Source organism: Canis lupus, chromosome 12 (genome assembly GCF_003254725.2).
Source record: "Canis lupus dingo isolate Sandy chromosome 12, ASM325472v2, whole genome shotgun sequence".
In the NCBI taxonomy this organism is placed as follows: Eukaryota; Metazoa; Chordata; class Mammalia; order Carnivora; family Canidae; genus Canis; species Canis lupus.
The window spans coordinates 48,905,991-48,931,518 of record NC_064254.1 but is presented as its reverse complement, the minus strand read 5'-3'; the positions used below and the strand labels follow the sequence as shown (position 1 = coordinate 48,931,518).

At 42.3% G+C, this 25,528-nt stretch overlaps 1 protein-coding gene across 6 annotated transcripts in view; it reads right to left on the bottom strand.

The window, feature by feature from the left end:
* ANKRD6 (ankyrin repeat domain 6) overlaps positions 1 to 25,528 on the bottom strand; it is a 197,863-nt gene that overhangs the window by 108,099 nt on the left and 64,236 nt on the right. The window lies entirely within an intron of this gene.

The window sequence follows — 25,528 nt, the reverse complement described above, 5'->3', positions numbered from 1 at the left end:
CAACTCAGAGAATATAGCTTACACACACACACACACACACACACACACACACACCCGGCTAGGTTGATCTAAATGGAAGACAGATAGAGAAGGCTACTTTTTGAAGAGCACAGTGACTATGAAGAGAAACATTTCTCCATACATGCTTACTCACGGTGGCTGGAGGCAAGGGGGTTCTTATACAAACTAGGGTAACTTCAACAAGGTGAGACCAGCATTCTGTTCCTCAACTGGACATCTGCTTGGCTAGCAGACTTGCTAACTTGCCCCTATTTACTGAGACAGAGAAAAATAGAACTGGAGATGGTCCAGAAAGACCACAGGGTGAAGAGTGGACCAACCTTCCCACAAATTCCAGATTCTGGATCCCTGAGACACATGGAAGTGGACTCTGCAGAGTGAATACCAGGAGCCAGAGAATGAATGCTACAGGGCTACTCATCTCATTAGGTTGCTGTAAGTTCTCATATGTGTATATAGCATAGTGCCTAACACTTAGTAAGAGCTGTAAGTGTTAGTGGTTGCATCTATTCTTTTATTTGAAGGCCAGATTCTATGTGAATAGTCCTTATCCTCTGTGGACCTCAATCTGTAAAAGTGTAGATAATATAGTTTACCTCACATGGTTGTATCTATGTAAGGGCCTTGTACCTTGTAAGCATTTAATGCAGTATAAACTTTCAGATCATTCATTCACTCACTCATTAGATGATCTGTGAACAGCTAGTTAAACATCCAGGCATATAGCAGCAAAGCAGATATGCTTCCTGCCCTCATGGAGCTTAAAGTCTAGTGAGGAAGACTGGCACAAAACAAGTGACTCTCAGTATGATATTAAAGGGAAGTGCAGGGGATCCCTGGGTGGCTCAGTGGTTTAGCGCCTGCCTTTGGCCCAGGGCACAATTCTGGAGTCCTGGGATTGAGTTCCACGTCGGGCTCCCTGCATGGAGCCTGCTTCTCCCTCTGCCTGTGTCTCTGCTTCTCTCTCTCCCTCTGTCTTTCATGAATAAAGAAATAAAAATTAAATAAATAAAATAAAGGGAAGTTCAGGGAGTTTAGCAATATGTATCTAAGGGAATGAACCTAGCCTGGGAGAATCAGGGAAGTTCCCTTCAAGGAAGTGGAATTTCAGCTGATACATGATGGGTAAATAAAAATGGACCAGATGAAAAAACATTCTGGGTGGGATAAGTAGCATGTGCAAAAACCCAGAGTCCAGTATTAGCGTAGCACATTAGAAAAGCTGGAACAAGTCCAGTATGGACAGGTGACAAAAAGCAAACAAGGAGTGAGATAGTTAATTTCATGTGTCAACTTGGTTGGGCCACAGGTGTACAGATATTTATCAATATACTCAGACATTATTCTGGATGTTTCTGTAAGGTTGTTTTTGGATTAATGTTTTCATCTGTAGACTTTGAGTAGAGCAGATTGCCCTTCATAATGTGGGTGGGCCTCATCTAATCATCTAAAAGCCTGAATAGAACAACAATAGAAAACCCACTAGTCTCCCCCAAGCAAGAGAGAATTCTCTAGCTGACTGCCTTTTACTTCATCTGCAACACTGGCTCCTTCTGGTTCTCTAGCAGGTTGCCTTCAGACTGACCTAAGACATCAGCTCTCCTGGGTCTCTAGCCTGCTGGCCCACCCTGCTGTTTTTGGACTTGCCAGCCTCCACAATCATATGAGCTTATTCCATATAATAAATCTCTATATAGGGCGGCCCCAGTGGCTTAGCAGTTTGGCATCACCTTTGACCCAGGGCATGATCCTGGAAACCCGGGATCAAGTCCCATGTCTGGCTCCCTGCGTGGAGCCTGCTTCTCCCTCTGCCTGTGTCTCTGTGTCTCTCATCAATCAATCAATCAATCAATCAATCAATCAATCTCTGTATATATGTCTGGCTCCCTGCGTGGAGCCTGCTTCTCCCTCTGCCTGTGTCTCTGTGTCTCAAATAAATAAATAAATAAATAAATAAATAAATAAATCTCTGTATATATACATGTATCATTGATCTGTGTCTCTGAAGAACCCTGACTAATATAGGGAATAAGGAGAGATAAGGTGGTGGTGTAGGTGGGGCCACCCAAGGTCTAGTAGTCCCAGTGGGTAAGTCATGGAATATGAAGGTGAGGAGATATATGGAGCAATGCTGAGCCCTGGGAGGGCATTTTAGAGGAAGTATCATGACTAGATCTGCGATTTTTAAATGGTCTGCCAAGGTACAGCATGACAAGCAGAGGGATGAAGCAATAGGGGAGCTGGTTTATCATGGGCTGTTACTGCTGCAGCATGAGCAGATGTCAGAGGCTTGGATTGGGGTAGAGATGGGGAAAATCTGACATGGAAGGATCTATGAAATATTGAGAAGTTTTGATCCACATGATTGGATATTAATGTCTTTTCTCTTAGAAAAGGGAGATAAAACATTCTGTAATTCTCCTTCAAGGAAAGTGCTTGTTAGTATAGTGGATTCATTGGTTCTTCCTATCTATCTATCATCTATCTATCTATCTATCTATCTATCTATCTATCTATCATCTATCTATCTATTTATTTATTTCAGAAAAAGAGAGATAGCAAGAGAGAGCAGAAGTGGGGCAGAGAGGGAGAAGCAGGCTCCCAACGCGGGGCTCAATCCCAGGACACTGGAATCATGACCTGAGCCGAAGGCAGCCACTTAACCAACTGAGCCACCCAGGTACCCCATTTTTCCAATTTAAACATATTTATTTGCTCATACCTTCCAGTCTATTGATTATTCTATCTCCTTTCTTCAGTCTAACAGTGATATAACTGTAAAAACAGGAGCTAAGAGAAAAAAAATGGATCAGAACTTTGGCTGAATTCCCAGACAGGAATGCATTTATGGTCACAGGCACACACCGCCAGCTCTCATTCCCATAGACACAGTTTTCTGGGGCTCACAGCAACAATAATTGACCCTTCACTTGCAACTCTTATAGCAAATTGAGGATAATATGGCCTCCCATGGATTCCCATGATTGCATTTTGTATGTGTGTGTGGTACAAACAAAACCAACCGTCTTTTTAAACTCTTGACATTCATATGCAAAAGTTTAATAAATAAATAGATTTGCTTCTCAAAGCAATCTCTTGATTTTGAACTGGTCTGCCGCTATGTAGCATGAAGACTGGAGGGTCAGGGCAGTGGGGAAGCTGGGAGATATCTCCAGCCCCCATAAAGTAAAACGTTCAGAATCAAGTTATGCAGGGGATCCCTGGGTGGCTCAGCGGTTTAGCGCTGCCTTCGGCCCAGGGCCTGATCCTGGAGTCCTGGGATCAAGTCTCGCATCAGGCTCCTTGCATGGAGCCTGCTTCTCCCTCTGCCTGTGTCTCTGTCTCTCTGTCTCTCTCTGTGTGTGTCTCTCATGAATAAATAATAAAATAAAATCTTAAAAAAAAAAAAGAATCAAGTTATACATTTATCTTGGGAACACTTTCAAAGCAAGTTCTTCTGGCCTGATGTTCCATATCCTTGATTTATTCCCACTGGGGCCCTTCCTGTTGGCTCTACCTGGCCCCAAGTCGGAGCATTGTGAGTGGTAGCCTGATGTCCGGCCCGAAGTGAAGACCACTGGTGGTCTGTGTCTCTGAAAGTAAACTAGGCTACTTAACTCCCTGCTGCCACTGAGAAAGTGTTATTACTCACTTAAGGTCACAACAGAATGAGGCCAAACAAAAAGGGATTCCAAATAGCCCATTGGCTCCCCTTCCCATGTGATAAGTTAGTTTAGGAGCCCTCATCCCATGCCCACTTTAGAAGATGGAAAAAGGGCCATGAATTTCCCTGCAGAATCTGAACCACTGAGAAATGGACAGGCTCCACTAGTCTCCTCTCTCTCCAGCTGAGACCAGAGCTGCAATCCGAGGAGCCCCATTTCAGAGCCTGCAAACAGAACTGACTACTGGGACTTCACACTCTTGGGGGTTCACAGATGGAAGGGTGCTGGGGCAAGGCTGAAAGGAGGGCTTTGCACTCCCATCTCGTGGGGTCATGGATGCTTAACTATCTTTGGCTCTCTGGATGGCAGTACCAGACCACTCGAAACCATCTGAAATCTGTGGTAACCAGAGGGCATGCTTGCACTCACACTCACACATTCACACACAATTAGTACCTCAGAAGCAAACCAACAGCTCATGGCAGCAAGAAGTTGCTGCAAGAAATATTCCAAGGGCAGCCTGGTGGCTCAGCGGTTTAAGGCCGCCTTCAGCCCAGGGTCTGATCCTGGAGACCAGGGATCGAGTCCCACATAAGGCTCCCTGCATGGAGACTGCTTCTCCCTCTGCCTTTCCCTTTCTCTTTCTCTCTCTCTCTCTCTCTCTCTCTCCATGTGTGTGTCTCTCATGAATGGATGAATAAAATCTTAAAAAAATAATAAAATAAAAAAGAAATATTCCAAGCACACAAGTGATAGGATGGAAATGCTGGTTTCCCAGGGATAAGACAGGAGGAAGTATAGCTGCTGCCATTTGAGAGTCCTCAAGGCTAGGGTCCAATTCTCTAGGAATAGGGACCTGGGCACAGGCACTCATTTTTAATTGTCTTTTCTTAAGTAGGCACCACACCCAGGATGGAGCCCAATGTGGGGCCTGAACTCATGACCCTGAGATCAAGACCTGAGCTGAGATCAAGAGTTGGTTGCTTAACCAAGTTAGGGGTGCCTCCATTTTTAAGTTTCTTAAATCAGAGCAGAAAGAGCTCCTGGGGGCAAAAGTTGAGCTGAGGGCATTTCCCTTTTTTGATGAAGGTTATAATTTTACTCTTGTTATTTGGGATCCTCTAAAATAGGGCGAAAAGCACATGAACTGACATTATGCCCCTCTGTCCAATTGCATATGAGCTAATCTCATTATAGAAACATGTTTTGCCAAAAAAAAAAGAAAAAAGAAAGAAAAAAGAAAAAGAAAAGAAAGAAAGAAACATGTTTTGAGGACGTCGGTTGGCTCAGTGGTCGAGTGTCTGCCTTTGGCTCAGGGCATAATCCCAGGGGTCTTGGGATGGAGTCCTACATCAGGCTCCCCATAGGGAGCCTGCTTCTCCCTCTGCCTATGTCTCTGCCTCTCTCTGTGTGTCTCTCATAAATAAATAAAATGTTTTTAAAATTTTTTAAATTTAAAAAAGAGGGAGAACTCCAGACGCAGAAGGGACCTAAAGCTCCTCTCTAGGCATAAGAATGAGTCACCAAGATGATAAACATAAAAAGAACTGTCCCCTTGTGGCATAAAGCAGTATTTCTGAGCTCTTATTTAAAAAGGCAATGCTTGGTTTTGTCACTTTTTATGACATACCTAAATATGCATAGTCCCCTAGAAGGACCTGAGGGTCTTCCAACCATAAGCTGGTCCAGTAGCAGAAAAAGCCTTCTTGAAATATCTTCCCTTTAGATCTTTCGCACGACAGTCTTCAAAGGCAAATTCCCTCTATTTACCAAAAACCAGCCTCTCTCACAAAGATAGCTGCTCACCAATGCAAAGAAGCAAACAGCCTCTCAGAGAGAAAGGGAAGATGCATATCTTGTCCAAGGCAGAACTGACAGCCTGATGGTGCCACAGCTCCGTAAAGACCCTCTTCTGGGGTGGAACAAGCCAGTATTTTTATAGATTTATATTTTTACTTTTTATTTATTCATTCATGAAAGACAGACAGAGAGAGAGAGAGAGAGAGAGAGAGAGAGGCAGGCAGAGACACACAGGCAGAGGGAGAAGCAGGCTCCATGCCAGGAGCCTGATATGGGACTCAATCTTGGGTCTCCAGGATCAGACTCTGGGCCAAAGGCAGGTGCTAAACCACTGAGTCACCACGGGATCCCCCAAGCCAGTATTTTTAGCACACATTAACACCGTTAATGAAGAGAGACTAAAACAACAGACTGAAGAGGCTGCTCCAGCTCTTAGGGGGAAACTTCCTGTCTCTATCTAACCTAGGCTGGTGAAGGGCACAGAGGGTCATCCCTGCAGCACTGTGTAGGAATGCTTGTGACCTGGAGCAATCCCGAGTCCCTGTACTTCTAACTCCCTGACAATCTGAAGGCTGAATCTCAGGAGGGTTAGGACAGGACTTCGCGCCACTAGAATTATCCCTCCCTCCCCTTATGCATTGCCAAGTGCAGCCAGATACAAAAGACCAGCAAGTGTGCACATCTAAATAGGTGGAGCTCATGGCCATGAGACTCTCCCTCCTAATCTCTTCTGGGAGAAAAGTAAAAAAAAAAAAAAAAAAAAATTCTATGAGAAACTTCTCTAGAATCAAGAGATGTTATTCCCTAAATCTTCTGTGGCTGCCCTAGAAAAATGTCCCAGACAACTGGTGTATACTGCTGACTCAGGAAGCTGGAATCCCTTCCACGGGTTTTGCAAAGCATCAGTAAGCAGCGTCAAAATGAGAGACAAACCACACAGGGCTGACAATTTCCGATTTAGAAGAGTATCAGTTTGCTTTACAGCCTGTCAAGAAGGGTTATCACACTATTTTAAGACCACATCCCCAATATTATTTCATTTTTTTTAACTGAAATGATATTGACATATAACACTATATCATTTTCAGTATTGCACTTCTTAGTTTCCCCTTCAGCGGGTTTTAAGAGAGCATGCCTGCTTCAGCTCACTCTGCAGGGAGCTACTTGGCAATTCACCCTCATAATACCTTGACTATTTAGAGATGCAACTGAGCTCCCTAAGTAAGCATCGCCACAGCCCCAACAACAGCCTCAAGGAACCCCTAATGGTGGTTGCCTGCCTTTCAGTAGAGCTCTGGAACTGGAGCTTCTACAAGCTTCTCCCAGGGACCCTTCTCCTATGGTTTAGATGCCAAATACTGTGTAGACACTCCTACAGGTCAGAAAAATTTTTTAAAGATTTTATTTATTCATGAGACACACACACACACACACACACACACACACACACACACACACAGAGATACAGAGACATAGACAGAGGGAGAAGCAGGCTCCCTGCAGGGAGCCCGATGCAGGATTCGATTCCAGGACCCCAGGATCACTTCCTGAGCCACAGACAGATGCTAAACTACTGAGCCACCCAGGTGTTCCTGCAGATCAGAAATTAATAAGATCAGGACCATGAATAGCAGGCTCTGAAAATAGGCCTCAGGTTTATCTATAAAGACTGATAGGGGATCCTTTCTAGGAATATGCACAAACTGATACCAAGGCATTTCATTTGCCAACACAAGCCAAAGAACTTATACTGGAGGCTAGAAAGGATATTATTAAAAATATAGGTTCTTAAACAAGGTATATATAATATACAAATTTTATTTTTAAAAATAAATATGCATTATAAATGCATAAAAGACTGGAAGGGTTTATATCAAATAAACAATGCTTCTCCCTCAGAGATGGAGTTGAGTGACTTATTTTCTTTTTTGTGCTCACATATTTTCTGAAGATTTTCTGTAGGAAAAATATTATGAAAAAAAAAGACCATTATTTTTACAAAGGAAAATAGGTATCTGATCTGTTCAATTCTCTCCAGCCCCAGTGCAGCTACCTTAATGCAGGCCTCCATCATCTCTGCTCTGAACTAAAACTTCACCTTCTAGCTTCTTACAACTAGACTTGTTTCACTTTCTCGTTGAGGCAAGAATGCTGTTTTAAAAACATAAATCTGATGATGTCATTTCCATTCTTAAAACCTTCCCCAACATACTGGGCGCCCTGAGGATAAAATTCATAATCCTTAATATGGCTCGGAGCCTACTGGCCCCTTCACTCCAGCCTCACCTCCTGGGGCTTGCTGTGCTTGTTCTGGCGTGTTGACATGCTGCTTCCCCCATCTGGAACTCTCCCTCTTTCTCTTGGTTTAATTCTTACTCACCTCTGAAGGCTGAGTCTAGATATTGCTTCCAGAAAGACTTTCCCTGACACACCAGTCCAGATAAACCTTCAGTATCTTGAAGGTTTCTTTCATGACTCTGATTAGACTTATAATTACTTGTTTAATACCTGTCTCCTGGGACAGACCATGAGCACTCTGAGGGCAAGGACCACAAGGGCCCCACCTTGGCACAAAGTAGGTGTTCAATAAATATTGAATTTGAATGCTTTATTTCTTTAAAAATGAAGTTCTGAAAACCAGGGCAACATTAAATAAAATCTCTGTACTTCTCAGCATGTTATCTCCTGTGATATTTTAAGAATTACATCTTAAAAGAAGAGCATGTGGGAGGACAAACATTCATTGTGCCAAGCTTTCCTGTATCTACATACCTACTGTTCTAGAAGACAAAACAAACAGCACCTACTATCATAACTAAAGCTAATATAATTGCTGCCTTTTAAAAGCATGCACCATTCTTGTTCACATGAAACAAGAAGGGCTGGACTCACCTCCGCTACTCTGAAGCCTAGATTTCAAAGTTCCAGGGGATACTTCTAAGCTCATCTGGCCATCTGGATACCAGGTCTGTGCCTGGCTCAACATAAGCCATTAATAATCCAGGCATATGGAATAATCCAAGAAAGCTGTGAACTGTTGATAGAAGACCATTTTGATAGGACCCTGAGTCCCTATCTTTCTCATCCTTTGTGAGTTAGCTGTGGTTATTGCTGTGATATTTTTTGCGTCTTTGCTATTTGTTGTGCCGCTGACAGATTTGCAGCCAAATATATGCAACATACTTCTGTTCCTGCATCTGTGCAGGTAATTGCCTGATGGGTCTGTGGTCCATGCAACAGATGAGACAGGTATAAGCTGCAGGACTCTCAGGAAAATGAGAAGTACCAAATTTCCTCTTACTCCCATAGCTTGAATTTATTTTCCAACCTCTTTCCAAAATTCTTATTGGAAGAGTCAACTGCCTAGACACAAAGTATCATGTGATCCAAAGAATCATTTGTTTGGTTAGAGATGCGTTCTACTATTTTTTTTTTCAACTTATAGCCTTTGAAAGGAGACAACTATGAACTATCCTTATATCCTGCTGCATAACATAGGAAACATTTTAGCCCACCATTTATTTATTTTTTATTTGAAACATTTATCAAAAATTTAAAATATGCTGGACAGGGCACTAAGTACTATCACCATCTGTAGGCCCAAGACTCTCAAATTTGTATCTTAATTCCCAATCTCTCCTCCAAACTCCTGATCCACATATCTAGCTACTTGTCATTTCCACCAGGATGTCTCAAGAGACAAATCTACAAATCTAAGACCAAACTTAGCTTTCTCCAACCTAGTCTCCTTCGGTGTTCCTATTGCCACTCTACAAGTCTAAAAATTTGGCATCAATCTTGAAATCTCTTTTTCTATTCCCTCTAACAAATTCTTCAATTCATCATCATTGCATCCTGCCGATTTCACTTCCAAAATCTCTCTCACATCCATTTCTACTATACTACCAAAAGTTAATTTTCTTACAGTTCTGGAGGCTACAAGTTCAAGATCAAGGTTTAGGCCAATTCAGTTGCTAATGAGAGCTCTCCTGCTAGCTCGTAGATGACTGCCTTCTAGTTATGTTATCATAGCAAGACCACGTCACATGGCCTTTCACTGATGCATGGGTATGGGGTGGAGACGGATGAGGTGTGGAGGGGAACCAGGTCTCTGATGTCTCTTCTTATAAGGACACTAATCCTATCAGATTAAAGGACTCACCCTTATGACCTCATTTAACGGTAATTATGTCCTTATTTCAAATATAGCCAAACCACACTAGGGATTAGGGTTTCAACATATGAAGTTTGGGACACACATATATTTAAGCCGTAACACCTTTAAGAAAAAGAAGAGACAGGGATGCCTGGCTGGCTCAGTGGTTGAGCATCTGCCGTCGGCTCAGATTGTGATCCCAGGGTCCTGCCATCAAGTCCCACTTTGGGCTCCCCACAGGGAGCCTGCTTCTCCCTCTGCCTATGTCTCTGCCTCTCTCTGTGTGTCTTTCATGAATAAATAAATAAAATCTTATTAAAAAAAAAAAAAAGAAAAGACACCAAGGATGCATGCACAGAGAGAGAATAAGTCATATGAGAACACAGCAAGAAGGCAACTATCTGCAAACCAAAAATGAGGCCTTGGGAGAAACTAACACTGCCAGCACTTTGATCTTGGACTTGCAGTTTCTAAAACTGTGGAAAAATAAAATTTCTGTTGTTTAAGCCACTCAGTCACCCGTGCTATTTATTATGGCAGGCCAATTGAACTGATGCAGATTTCCATGGCTCTTAAGATACATATATATGTCCCTGACTTGATGGAAAATGTTCTGCATGAAACCACCCTGCTAGGGTTATCTTTCTCAACACAACTCTTAACTTTCTGGTGACTAGTCACACTGGGGTTTCCTTCAGCTCCTCACTGGTGATTTGCTTTCTCGGATCCTATGACTTTGTGTGAGCTGATCTGTCCACTTGAAATGTTCAGATTCAGCTCATCGTTAGCCTTTCCTGATCCCTCAGCTTAGCTCAAGCTTTGGTTTCCCGTGTACTCATAGACTCATGTGCCTTTCCTTCAGATCACTGGTCTTAGTTTGCATAGCACATTTGTCTTAGTGATTTTGGGGGTTGTCCTTAGATTGTAAACACCATGAAAGTGGGAATCATGCTGGGTTCTGCTGCTTCAAGTCTCTTCGGTACCCGGCTCAGCACTTGGGACAACACAGGAGAGAACAACAATATATTAAATGAATCACTGATGCTATGAAGACATGGGCTTTGCTCTCAAGTGCCTGCAGATAGGCTTATATCTGAAAAAGGTAAAGCAACTGTTACAGGGGCTATGACCAGGGAGATCCCAGGATCCTAGCTGGTGTTACATGGTTTATCCACACCCCACTATATATCCCAACAACTTTAGGAAAACAAACGGGGCTTCTGGGCTTCTATTCTATTTAGGAATTTTAAACTCGAGAGGAAAATATAATTTCTCTTTTTAAAAAGTGTTGTTTAGAAGTGAGTAGAATAAACATGACTATCAGTTTTTCCAAATTATAAGGATGATTATGTTGGTTAAATGATCTATCTGAACTATAAATCCAAATTTCTTCATTTATAATGATTCCACTACAAGTTGTTTTTTTCCACATGATGTTTTTAATCAGTGTCTCAATAATTTTTTTAATAAATGCACTACCCTATATTAGGGAAAACTAATAATGCACATCAGATTTTCATCCTATCTGAATTTCATCAAATGAGTTGCTTGATTCTATAAATAAGAGGTCAGCTTTGTAGTAACAATAGAAATCACTGTACTTCTTTTTACAATGTATTTAAAATTACATACTTGTCATCACCATAATCAAAGAACTGCATTTCCTAATTTAATCTGAAATAGTAATTACAGTCTAGAAATTGACTATAATAAAGTTGTTAAGCTATTACTCATTAAAAGAAGTTATGGACCAACAAACTTCTGTCAGGCCAACTACCTTTGTTTCCTGTGGCTGCTGTGTAACAAGTCACCACTCAAGGCTCAGCATTTAGAGCCCACCCTGGTAATCAGTATAACCTCCTCCTCCTCTCAAGGTCCTTAATCACATCTTTTTTTGGGGGGGGGGGGCGGGAGCCATACAGTGTAGTATCCACTCTTTTATCATATAAAGTAATAGCCATAGGTTCTGGTAATTAGGAAGTGAATATATCTTTGGAGGGCTATTTTGTCTACCAACCATACCAACTCTACCTCTGCTTATGTCTCTGCCTCTCTCTGTGTCTCTCATGAATAAATAAACAAATCTTAAAATAAAAAAAGAAAAAAAGAAAGAAAGAAATGCAAACACCCGTGCATCAAGGGATATATGTGGAATGTTCATTGTAGCATCACTCTTAATAGTAAAACACTGTAAAAGAAGTTATTGGTAGCCTGTATAAACATAGAGATGATGTGAATTGTCTCTATTTCCACAAAATATATTATGACAGGCTACTGTGGATATATTATGTACAATGTAATTCCATTTATGATTTGATTACTTAATTAGCTAAAATGTGACAGAGTTTGATAATTCTTGTTGTCACAAATTGGAACATTAAATTTTCCTATGTTATGATTTTAACAATTTATCTACAGAGTAACAAATGCATCCTGAATCCCTTAACCATGCCATAAACAGGGAAACATTTAATTACTTTATAATGAAGTATAAACTTCTGTCTCTTCTGTAAAGCTCATTGCCACCTAAAATGAACATCAATGCCTTTCTATTCTAGAATGAAATTAACCAAAATATTTGGATTATGTTCTGAAGTTGTTGTTTAGTAATTGCTTAGTGCTTGAGTAGCACAAACAAATTGAAAATAAAATTTAAAATACAGTATAGTCAATTTTAGAAAGCCATAAAACAACTTAAATGTCTATTAATAGCTGAATGGACAAATTATGAAATATTCAGACTGCATAACAATGCAAATCAATAAGCTATTACTACCCACAACCACATGAATAAATCTCACAAACATTCTGCTTTGCAGAAGAAACCAGACACAGAAAAGACACACTGTATGATTCTTATTTAAAATTCAGAAACAAGCAAAACTAATCTATTGTGTTAGAAGTAGGACAAAGATTTATGGGGAGGAAGGCAGGTAGTGACCAGGAGGGACATGAGGGAGGCTTCTGGGCCACTGCCAGTATTCAGTTTCCTGATCTGGATTCTGGATGGTAGTTTCATTTACTTTTGAAAATTCATCAATCTGTAGGTTCATGATTTGTGTGGGGTTTTTTTGGTATATTATGTTTTAATTGAAAAAAAGTTTTTTAAAGCTCTAAACCTCTGGTTCTCAATTTTCTGAAAGGAAACCACTCACTTTTCTAAGAAAAGAAAGACAACAAGGATTATTACTCTTTCCAAGTTAGCTGAGAAATTTCCCCCAGTCAGTACCTTTGATGAAAATTGGTATTGATGTACAAAGTGCTGCAGCAGCCAGTTGCTAAGCTTAGTGGCATTTCTGAAACGGCCAATAAATTAGATTCCAAGCTTCATGAATACTGGTAAAGTGCTGCAAATATCTTCTTGCAGCCAAAATCCAAGTGCACACCAACAGAGAAATACAGATGCTGCTGCTGAGCAGATCCTGGCCTGTAACCCCGCACTCCTAGGTTTCATGGCCAGCTCCAGATGACAGCTCAGGAATTCTGTATCCCATGACTGCACCTCCAGCCCCAAACTTAGATAGAGACACTCAGCATTGTGTAAAAGATTTTAGTTACTTATCTATATCTATCTATCTATCTGAGTACATGAGCAGGGGGAGGGGAAGAGGGAGAGGGAGAGAGAGAACCCCAAGCAGACTCCATGCTGAGTGCAGACCCCAATTCAGGGCTGGATCCCAGGACTCTGAGATCACAACCTGAGCCAAAATCAAGAGTCAAGTGCTCAACTCACCGAGTCACCTAGGTGCCCCAATACTCACTGTTTTATTTTATTTTTTATTTTTTTAAAAAAATATTTTATTTATTTATTCATGAGAGACAGAGAGAGAGAGAAAGAGGTGGAGACACACGCCAAGGGAGAAGCAGGCTCCCTGCAGGGAGCCTGATACGGGACTCAATCTGGAGACCCTGGGATCACGCCTTGAGCCAAAGGCAGACTCTCAACCACTGAGCCACCCAGGTGTCCCCTCACTGTTGTTTTAAAAAACAAAACCAACAGAGAGCTTAGATGTGCCTTATGGCAGTTCAAGAGACAGTGGAGAGAGTAGGATACAACAATGGACATATCCAAAAGAGAAATTTTTAACATTGCCCCTTTGTTTATTGATGCTGAGACCCAGCCTCTCTACCACATGTGCTTGGAGTTTACAAATACAGAATTTACTGATTTTTAAAAAATAATTGCTAATAAGTTTCTTTTTTTCTTTTTTTGCTAATAAGTTTCTATGTGGGGGGGTAATGATCATCAAAGTGGAAGATATTTGTTATCTTTCTGAAACATCTGTGCATTGAGGTTTAAATGGCTCACACAGGCTTATAATGTGGCCCTGCAGCTACTTTCAACATGGTTTCTTTGGTATGAACAATCAGGGTAAGCCTATGATACAACCATCCTGAAGACCAAACAGTGAGCCAGCGTGGTCTTTGCCTCTATGGCCATTCATGGCTTTTCCATTCTTTCCCTCACCTCCCTTTCAGGAGATGACAGGCACACCAAAATTCAATTACTCAGCTTTATAAATCATCTGGCAAATCTTAGGGCAATTTAGAAATGACTATTTTAAATTTGGTTCTTTTGTTCCCTAGGTAATAGTGACATCAACCATATCATGACCACATTATTGATCATATGGAAAGCAGAGGCAAACAATTTACTGGGCCAGGCATTGCACTAAGAAGTTCACATGCATCATTCCAGGTAAACTTCATAAGTGTTCACGTCATTATACTACCCTTATCTCATTTTGCAGACAGGATATAAAGATTAAAAAAAGGATAAGTAACTTTTCCCCAGCTTCTTAGATAACCAATCTGAGATCAGGACCCCAAACCTGTACTTTTAACTACTACACTACTCTGTCTCCTCATGGTCTTTCTTTTTTTTTTTTTTTTTTGCTTTTTTAGATTTTATTTATTCATTCATGAGAGACAGAGAGAGAGACAGACAGAGAGAGATAGGCAGAGACACAGGCAGAGAGAGATAGGCAGAGACACAGGCAGAGGGAGAGGCAGGCTTCATGCAGAAAGCCTGACGCAGGACTCAATCCTGAACTCCAGGATCACACCCCAAGCCCAAGCCAGATGCTCAATGGCTGAGCCACCCAGGCGTCCCCCTCATGGTCTTGAATAATGTGGCTGAGTACTTAACAAAGGCAAACAGGCTGCCCAGGCTTCAGTCTGCAGATGGGGGTAGGGATTTCACAGACTAGCAAACCAGCAGTGCCCACAGTGCTACTCAGAACCACAAGAATCTCCCAACCCTCTGTGTGGCCCTCTGAGGAAAAGTACAATCCACGGTTTTAGATCCCATCTCTGGCCAGGTAACCAGGGAAGGAGAGCCAGGGGGAGTAGGTTGCCCTGGAGGGGAAGGAACCCAGTGGGGTTGTGAGAAAAGTATGGGTTCGAGAAGTCTATAGAGGAAGAGAAATCTAGGATGTGGTGGGTTTGCACCTACTCCTTCATGACCTCAGCCCTGCAAGGGGGCATTTTAAGATGCATCCCATGTCAAGGGCATGGCCCTCATTGGACGTATATTTGAAACTTCATAATAAGTCCTGGGATAAAAGTTTCTGGATAAACAGAAGACAGAGATTATCAGCAGGTTACTATATTGCCCTCTTAATTTTTCATCCAGGGTGATGTTGAGCAGCACACAGCTATCACCACCCTGCTCTCAGCGCTTGCCTTTGGCAGCCATTCAGTCATCCAATAGATACATACTGAGCACCTACTATATGCCAGGCACTGTGCTAGGTGCCAGAGTCACAGCATAGAACATAGTAGGCAAAAATCCCTGTCCTAGAGGAACTTATATTCTATATGATTCCATGTACATGAAATGTCCAGAAAAGGCAAATCTATAGACAGAAAGTAGATCAGTAGTTGCCCAGAGTTGGCAGGTTAGGAGGAAATGGGGATCTGCTAATGCATAAGGGGGGGTTCTTTGTTGGAAAGGTGAAAATGTTCTAAAATTGATAGTGGTGATGGTTGTGCTATTCTGTGAATATATTCAAAACCACTGAATTGTACACTTTAAATAGGTGGACTGTATGGTATGTGAATTATATCTCAATAAATCTGTTGCATTAAAAAAATAATGAAGACTGGGATGCCTGGGTGGCTCAGTGGTTGAGCATCTGCCTTTGGCTCGGAGCATGATCCTGAGGTCCTGGGATCAAGTCCCATATCAGGCTCCTCACAGGGAATCTGCTTTTCCCTCTGCCTATGTCTCTGTGTCTCTCATGAATAAATAAATAAAATCTTAAAAAAACAAAACAAACAAAAACCACGAAGAACAAAACCCAGAACTTTCAAAGCCAAGTTCCATGCTGTTTCTACAGTACTAGGCTGCCTTCTATATATAAGGAAGAAAATGAATGCTACCCAATGAGGATAAAAAAACAAATTATTTGGAAAGATCTTTAAGTGTCCAACTTATTTAGTGATGTATCCCTTAAATTATTAGACACAGTAGAGATTACATCAGTCAAGAGAAGCTGGGTAACAAACAAACCCAAAATCTCAGTGGCTAAACAACACAAGTTCATGTCACATTCAAGCAATGTTCACCTAGGTTAGTGGAAGCTATTTCCTCTCTGACATGCCCAGGCTGATAGAAAAACCATCATCTGGAACTTTGCCAGTCTCCATGGCACAAGGAAAGAGAGATCTAGTGATCACATGATCTTGCCCAGAAGTGATACAGCATGCATTTCACAACTCGATGGTCAGAAGTTGTCACATGGCCCCACAAACACAAGGAGGCCAGGAGGTGCCCATCACATGCCTAGAAAATAGAAAGCTTTGAATATTCAGTAAGGAGCCCTAGAGTTTGCACAGGGAATTAGGGCACAGTGTGGTTAAGAGCACAGATTGTGAAACACTGTGCTTGGCTTTGAACCCTAATGCAGCCGCACACTAGCCAGACATCACACAACTTAGAGAAGTTAAACTTGATCTATTCATGGCTCAGTTTCCTCATCCATAAATGGGGATAGTAACAGCATTTACCTCACTGGTTTGTTAGAAGATTAAATGAATGTATCTATCTGTAGGGAACTTAGAACAGTTCCTGGCAAGTACTAATACCATAAGCACTACATGGTTTATATTATTTTGAAAACAATATTGAAAGGAAATGCTTTTTATTTTTATAATACAGTTAATGGATGGGCAGCATGTGAGGTATCAGCACAAGAGCCAACACATACAAAGTAGGTCCAACATAAACAGCAGCCTTTATTAACAGAGAACCGGGAAGCTCAAGCCTACTTGGCCTGGCCTCTGACCAACTGCCCAGGCTCTGGCTTCTAGGCTTCCTTCTTATCTTTATAAAGAGGGGCTATACACAGTAATTTCCAAGGTTCTCCAGCACTAAGAGCTTGGAATTCTTTGATTCATGGGTCACTGACTTGGCCTAACATGGTATTTTTCACTGTTTACTCTTCATTCTTTTACCATAAAGGAGGATCCTCCCCTTCCTTGCCTGGTCCAGAAAGGCGAACCTCACCTGGATTCTCCCCTCTAGGCAGGCCTACTCTAACCCTACCAACCTGGAAAAGCGCCCACTGACTGCCAGTCGATGCCAGGCAGCTGCCAGGAGAGAGGCAGGTCCCAGTACACTTCAAAGGAAGTGCCTCCCCTCCCAAGCAGAGTGGTAAGAGGGGTAAACAGTCACTCAGAGGGCAGCTGGCCTCCACCCAGAGGGTGGTGAGCTCACCTCCTCCCACAGTTGAATGAGGACTTTAAAACACTCAGCACACCACTCCACACACCACTCAGAAGCACCCTGCCACACACACTTCCACCTTCCCTCGTAGGTGGGCACTGCATCTCTGTGTTAGAGGGGCAGTAGCTGTCGTCCTCACGGTTTAAGAGGAGCCAAACATTCCCAGGGACCTTTCTGTGGTCCAGTGTGGCCCTCTTCTGCAGTCAGCAACAGAAATACAAATTGAAAAATCAGGAAAATGTGCTGTGAGGGGGAAAAAAAGCTGTCAGTAAAACAAAGCTTTAAAGAGTGGGAAGTCATCCACGGTATCGCATCCTTAGCTGAACACACTGAATGTGTGAATAAAAATGTGCGTGTGCTAGGAAAAGAAATCTCTCAGGGCTGTTTTTTAAATGTTAGTGACTACATCAATGATTTTAGTCTCAGAAGCTGAGGCCCCTCCTTTCCAAGAGCTATTAAAGCCACTGTCAGGAATGTAATCTATCACCTCAAACCCTTTGTGCCTCTTAGGATGTGCCTTGGAGCACGCTCTCACTCTGCTGTGCACTCCATAGGATTTCCCTCTCCGCACCTTGTATTATCATCTCTCTGGGCTGGAATGCCATGCCCCTAGGTACAGGCTCCAGGCAAGTGCCACCTTCTAGGTAACAGCTCTCCCTGAATTTCCTACCATTTCTGGATCACTTACTATCAACACACTGGTTTGACACTGCCTTGTGCCATCTTTTAATGTTCAAACCAACCACCATATGAGTGAGCCCCCTGGAAGTAGATGAGCCTTCTGGAAAGTAGACCGTCCAACCTCAGTCAATTGCAGATGACAGCAGTCCTAGCCAACATCTTGACTGCAACCTCATGAGGGACTCTGAGCCAGAACCACTCACTGTAGACCACTCCCAGATTCTAGGATCACAATAACTATGTGAGATAATAGAAGCTTACTTTTTCTAAATAAGCTGCTAACTGTGGGGTAATTTGTTATGCAGCAAAAAGCTGACTTTGTAAGTGACAAAGCACCTATAACTACTTGATAAAACAATTTTAATAAAATGTTGATGGAATTTAGGTGATGGTTATACAGGGTTCACTGTAAAATTCTCTCAATGTTGCTGTATGTAGAGAAATTTTCATAATCAAATGTTGGGGGAAAACAACATAAAATATAACATAAAACTGGCAGCTAGATTAGCCCATGACACAGCTGTGGTAATGTTTTCTGAACAACAGAAGAGAATGGTTTACAAGGGCTACCAAGGAATATAGTCTATTTTGAAAGCAGATACCTTTAGAACATTATATACTAAATATGTTTTTAAAGTGCATATTTGTGTGTATCAAGTAGTATTAAATATATGTGTGCTATGTTACTCATTTTTATCCCAACTTCCAATTTTCAAAAACACATCAATCTGCCAATTTCAGTTTTTATCAATCAGGGTGTTCTTTAGGACCCCTTGATAGGTAAGAAATTACTTTTAGACCAACAGTAACCTATTTCTTCAGATGAAGACACCTACTCTAGGCTCTGTTGTACACACACTCTGTCTGCTTTAGTTCCCAAGCTAATTAGGCTAGCTGAATTCCCTGCTGCCTTATCAGGTAATGGTCAGAGAGATTTGATTAACTTTTACAAAACACACTCAACACAAAGCTGCAAGAAATGGATACTTCTGTGCTCCAGAGAATGTGGACTGGTCAGACCGGTATCAATGCCAGTTCATGTTTTCCTTAATCTTTATCAGGACCTGACACCCACTAGTTCTTGGTTTGTTTGTTTTTTTAAGTTTTTATTTATTTATTCATGCGAAACACAGAGAGAGAGAGGCAGAGACACAGGCAGAGGGCGAAGCAGGCTCCATGCAAGGAGCCTGATGTGGGACTTGATCCCAGGACTCCAGGATCAGGCCCTGAGCCAAAGGCAGGCGCTAAACCGCTGAGTCACCCAGGTGTCCGTAGTTTATGTTGTTGTTGTTGTTTTTTCAAATTTTTATTTATTTATGATAGTCAGAGAAAGAGAGAGAGAGAGAGAGGCAGAGACATAGGCAGAGGGAGAAGCAAGCTCCATACACCGGGAGCCCGACGTGGGATTCGATCCTGGGTCTCCAGGATCGTGCCCTGGGCCAAATGCAGGCACTAAACCACTGCGCCACCCAGGGATCCCCGTAGTTAATGTTTTTATAGTGAAATTAGTCTACTAAAACTGCAGTTCATACCAAACATTATAATGAATTTTCAGATAAATAGTGGAACTAGCCTAGATTTTTCTTAAAATTAAAGATTTATTTATTTATTTTGTGTGTGTGTGTGTGTGAGAGAGAAAGAGAGAGAGAGAGAGAGAGCAAGAGCATGGGGGGAAGGGGAAGACGGACAGAGAGAATCTCAAGCAGACTCCATGCTAAGCATGGAGCCCAATGCAGGGCTCGATCTCATAACCCCAAGATCATGACCTGAGCTGAAATCAGGACTTGGTCACTTAACCGATTGGGCCACCCAGGTGCCCCATAGCCTAGATTTTTAATGGAATGACATGAACCATAAAAACGTTTTGTGAGAAACAGAAATCCAGACTCATTATTTTCTCCAAATACAAATAAACTGAAATCTGCCTGTCAAGGATGGGAGTCCACTTTGTTTATTTTACAGATATCAGAGGGGGTCACCACAATGTAACGGATTATGAGAACTCCTCTATGACAAAGTACACAGTGTTGGACTAAAGATAAACTTGGAAAACACTGACATTTGGATTCAGTGGGTTTTTTTTTAAGATTTTATTTATTTATTCATGAATGACCCAAAGAGAGAAAGAGAGAGGCAGAGGGAGAAGCAGGCTCCATGCAGGGAGCCTGATGTGGGACTCGAGCCTGGGTCTCCAGGACCACGCCCTGGGCCTAAGGCAGGCACTAAACCGCTGAGCCACCCAGGGATCCCCTGGATTCAGTGTTTTACATACAGTTGTGTGCAGTATCTTCTCAACACAGGCCAACATACAAGGAAGGAGAGCCCCCCACAGTATTCCCTGCAGACAAGTGACATGTCATGGGGACTAGGGATTGGCTTGTTTAACCTCACCACAATCTCCTCCTCACTGGAGGGCAGAAAAGTACATTTTGTAGTCCCTATACCCTGTAGCTAGAGATCGGGATGTGATCCAACACATCCAAGGTGCCTGTGCAAAATCAGGAAGCGGAAGTGAAGTCGAGGACTTCTCTATGCAGCTTTTGGCTTGCAAGCAAGGTGTGGAAATGGGAGGTTTTCTGTGGCCACCTTGTAGGACCATCGTGCTGGCTACCCTCTCTCACTTCAGGCTTCCTGATCCCTGGTACCCAGGCAGGGAGTAGGTTCTTGAACCCACAGCACCACTTACTGTCCTCTGAGTTGGGAGCCCGCTGGCAGGCCAGTTTTGCACTGTTCTGGAACCACCTGGGACCCAGACTACAGCTGGGTAAATTGGTGAACACTCCATACCTCCTCTCCCACTTAAAATACCCGGAGTGGTTTCTCTTTCCTGCACTCAGCCCTTACCTATGCAGAACAAAAATCCTAGATCTTTTGAAAATATTACAAAATGCAAATGCAGCCATCCTATGTTTACGTTCTAACCACCCAACCTCAGACTGCTTCAGGACAGGTGGCAGGTGCTGACACTGAACAAACCCCTGGAGGAAACAGCAATACAGAAACCTGGCAAGGAAATGGCGAACTAGCACAGTGCCAGGGTCAGGGCCAGCCCAACTGAGCACAGAGGGGACAAACGGAAGAGGGGAAGAGGCACAGGAAAACCTAAACCATAAAGGCTAAATTTAAATACGATTTAATTTGTATTCAATTAACTAATTTATGAAATGATTTAAGTTATTAAACTGATTTAAATTAATTAATGTATTAATGAATTGATGAACCAGTCAGCCACAAACCAGCCTGAGGACACACGTGACGTATGGAAACCAGGCTTGCTGCTTTGGAGTCAAAGCTCACAGTACATAAAATGAGGCTAAAATAAGATGTGCCGGTAGCAGCTCTTCCCCGTGTGTGCGATTTAACCGACCACTTCCAGGCTGTGGTTTCACAGTGGTTTAGATTTTCAGTTAAAGGGAAAGGCAGGAAGCACACTTTGGGTTCAAAGCCAGCAATTCTGAGTACCACTCCCAACGCTGTTACTGCTGACTGGACAGACAAATCCCTGACCTGTTTCCTGTATGTATGTCAGGATGCCCTATAAGACAACAAGCCCTTCAGTACAGCAGTAGCAGCTGCCGTTTTTTGAGGACCTAGTTAGATCATGTCCCTTTTCTACTGAAACCTCCTTTCCTTGAACATGGCTTTTCATATTACCCAGAATAGAAGCTCAGGTCTGTAGAATGGTCTATAAAGTCCTCATGGATCTGCTCCCTCTTTCCTCTCTGATCACACCTCCAACTAGACCCCTGGCTCACTCTACTTCAGCCTCGCTGGTCTTCTTGCTACTCTTCCAACACACAAGGCACACTTCTGCCTCAGGACGTTTGCACTGCTGTCTCTCTACATAAACTGTTTTTCACCTAGATGTCTAAATGCCCCCTTCTTGAGCCCCCACAGGTGTTTGCACAAATGTTACCTTATCAATGATGCCTTCTCTGACCACCTTATATAAAATTGCAATCTCAGCATTTATCACTACCTGTATATTTAGTGTACTGTTTTCACCCTTTTCAAGCTCCATGAAGGTGGGAATTGTTTTGTACAAGGCTGTATCAGCGACATAGTAGGCACTTAATAAATATTTGTTGAATTTAATGAATGGATGAAGAATCTAAGGGATAGGGAGCTTGCCCACGTATGCATGGGGTAAGAAGCAATGCTAGGGGCCAAACTCAGGTTGTGACTGGGGATACCTGGGTGGCTCAGCGGTTTAGTGCCTACCTTCGGTCCAGGGCGCAATCCTGGAGTCCGGGATCGGGTCCTGCATCGGGCTCCCTGCATGGAGCCTGCTTCTCCCTCTGCCTGTGTCTCTGCCTCTCTCTCTCTCTCTCTCTCTCTCTCTCTCTCTCTCTCTCTCTGTCTCTCATGAATAAATAAATAAAATCTTAAAAAAAAAAAAACCACTCAGGTTGTGACTCAGACACCTGCACACTATCCAGGGCACCTGAAACCCTCCTTCCACATCTTGGGGCTGGCAGAGATGCACCATAAGTTTTGAACTGATGTAAATCTAACGGGTTGCTGTCTTCTCTACCGAGCAGAGGTGCTCACCTTAGATGCATTGGGCCCAATCAACACTGCTTCCACACTGGGCAGAGAAGCAGTGGGAGCCCACTTTCTGAGGACTTTCCCTGTCCTTCTTCCAATCCTTCCTTGAGAGCCCCAGCAGTCAAAAAGCAGTAGATCCATCCACTAATCTAATGCAAAAAAAAATGGGCTGTGCCCATCTTTTAAGCCAATCACTAACTTCAGGCAAGGTGGCTTCTACAAATTACCTTATATTTAGGCACAAAGGATAGTATAGGTCCAAGCCAAGCATTCTGCAGACTGCTGGATGGAAGAGAGGGTAGACAGGCTCTACAGCACTAGGAGGAGGCTGGGGAGGGAGCAATGGATGGATTATGGCACAAGCTTATATAGAAATAGAAGCAGGAGTAGCAGCAGCAGCAAAGGATGGCTGAAAGCCTGTTAGAATCACCTAACCCGCACCCCTCCCTTTGTTGAATGAAATATGTATTTGAGGAGGTGGACCATTAGCTAGAGCCTGGCAGTCTTTCGTGTTATACTTTATGTTGAGAACTCTGTGTTTTTTTTAATTAAGCAAATATAATATAATATAAATAACAGACTTAGAATAGTACCTGCCATGCTGTAAATCCTACATTTCTGTAGCTATTATCATAATGGGATTTAATCACTGTATTTCTCAACAACAGCCAAAAGCTCAAAAAGGGTCTTGTCAGGTAAGGAATACAGGATTGACTCTGCATGAACCTTAAAAGCTGACTTTAAAAATATTAATTCATCAGCCCAGACCATTCTAAACAATAAATAAGACTAGGCTGTAAGCCTGGTAAGACAGGGATCTGGACCTATTCCTTTTCCTATCTCTATTGAGATGTTGAAATGGTTATTTTGCATTACAATTAGGTTACAGAGATAATTACAGTTAGGTTACTTTTATTATGGCTATGTTTTTTTTTATTATGGCTATGTTAATTATGGTAATATTACTAAAATACCTACATATATCAAACCAAAAACTAAAAATAGGCGGTATAAATCCCAGATCTAACTACTATCACAGTGATCACAATTGTTGCTGTGAAGAAATGCGGTAGGCCTCAGAAGAATTACAAACTTTTTTCTCCAAGATTTTATTTATTTATTTGAAATAGAGAGAGAGAGAGTGGGCGCATGAGCCAGGGGAGAGAAGGAGAGAAGCAGACCTCCTGCTGAGCTGGGAGCCCAATCCGGGCTCCATCCTAGGACCTTGGGATCAGAACCTGAGCTGAAGGCAGACACTTAACTGATTGAACCACCCAGGTTCCCCAAGAATTACAAACTTCTAATAACTAGTGAGAGAAAGGGAATAAAAGGAAGTTTTAGGGCAAGTGTAATTTAACATCAACAAGAATGCAGGGGCTAAGGCACAGTGCTATGTACCTCAGTGGCCAACTACATTTCGGCTAGAAACCAACGCAGGTGGGAACTGAGAAACTAGACTAGTTAGAAGAGAAATTCTGTGGGTCAGGAGTGGGATGCAGCATAATGTTATCTGTACCACTCAATTCAAGTCACGGCTTCACTTGTTTTGTTTTGTTTTGTTTTTAAGATTTTATTTATTCATTCATGAGAGACACTGAGAGAGAGAGAGAGGCAGAGACACAGGCAGAGAGAAAAGCAGGCTCCATGTAGGGATCCCGACGTGGGACCCGATCCCGGGACTCCAGGATCACACCCCAGGCCAAAGGCAGGCACTAAACCACTGAGCCACCCAGGGATCCCCCTTCACTTGTTTTTTGAAGATAACTTTCTCATATTAAGAACCTAGCACACAATGTCTTTTCAATGAGAAAGGAAGGAAAAAGAAGAAGAATCTTACAGTACTAAATATCATACAAACCACAAATGCCCATTTACTCCAGGGTGAGAAACACATTATTTTCAAGCATCTCCAAACGGATCTCTCCCAGAATGCCCATCCCCAATCACTGAAATAAGTACATTTCTTTAATGCAAAGATACTAGAGGATGTACATAGTTGACCAGCATTTTGTCGTGTTTTGTTTCCTTCTAGAGAGCTGCCTTGCTGGTTAGTGACAGAAACTAAATGCCACGAATAAGCTGAGTGCTCTCCTCCTGAGTAGTCACGTCGAGCTCTTCAGAGGAATGTGTTACTAAGGAATGTTTAAGTAAGCTTAAGGAGTTCCAAGTAACCCAAGATTGACGGTGTGGCCTGTGGTATTTGCCAAGAAGGCATTTCCCTTTTGAATGCAAATGTAGATCGAGCCCCATTGATTTTAGCCTAAGCTGTGGAAGGGAGACACAAGAGACTTTTTACTGAAAGTATCTGTTTTTAGAATCATGTGCTCCTTAAAGGGCAAATACTTAGAAACAATACTTAAAGGGCACTGGAAATACTTAGAAACAAGCCTGGTTCCACGGAAGAAAACAATGAGATAAGCCTAAGTCTTGATTTTGTGGGTAGGATTTGTGTACCATGTAAAGGGAAGTCAACCTCAATAAGAAGCAGTCTAAGGACGTGTTGTGTAATTATGATGCAAAAAAAAAAAAAAAAAAAAAAAAAAGCTGCTGCTAAGAAATGGCCTCAACTGCAAGCCCCATCTTGATGCACATTCCCAGCAAAGTGCCTTTCAGACAGAGTGAAAGCTGTGCTTTTCTGTGCTGGAAAGAAGTATGACTCAGCTGGATACAATCCTCTTCTGACTTTGCTAAGTGCATCCTTATTATCTTTATTGCTTCCTTAACCCATTGCCTTGGCCTGAAATAAATTCACTTGGTCCTAATAAATTAAAATACAACAATAACCAACACCAACTTAAACTATGACCCACAGTCCTGCTACACAACCTTTGACTATTTTTAATGCCCAAAGCCACTAAAAGCATCAATTGCTCTCATGAGAACAGTAATTAACTTCAGTATAGCCATTTACCAATTCCAAAGTGCTTT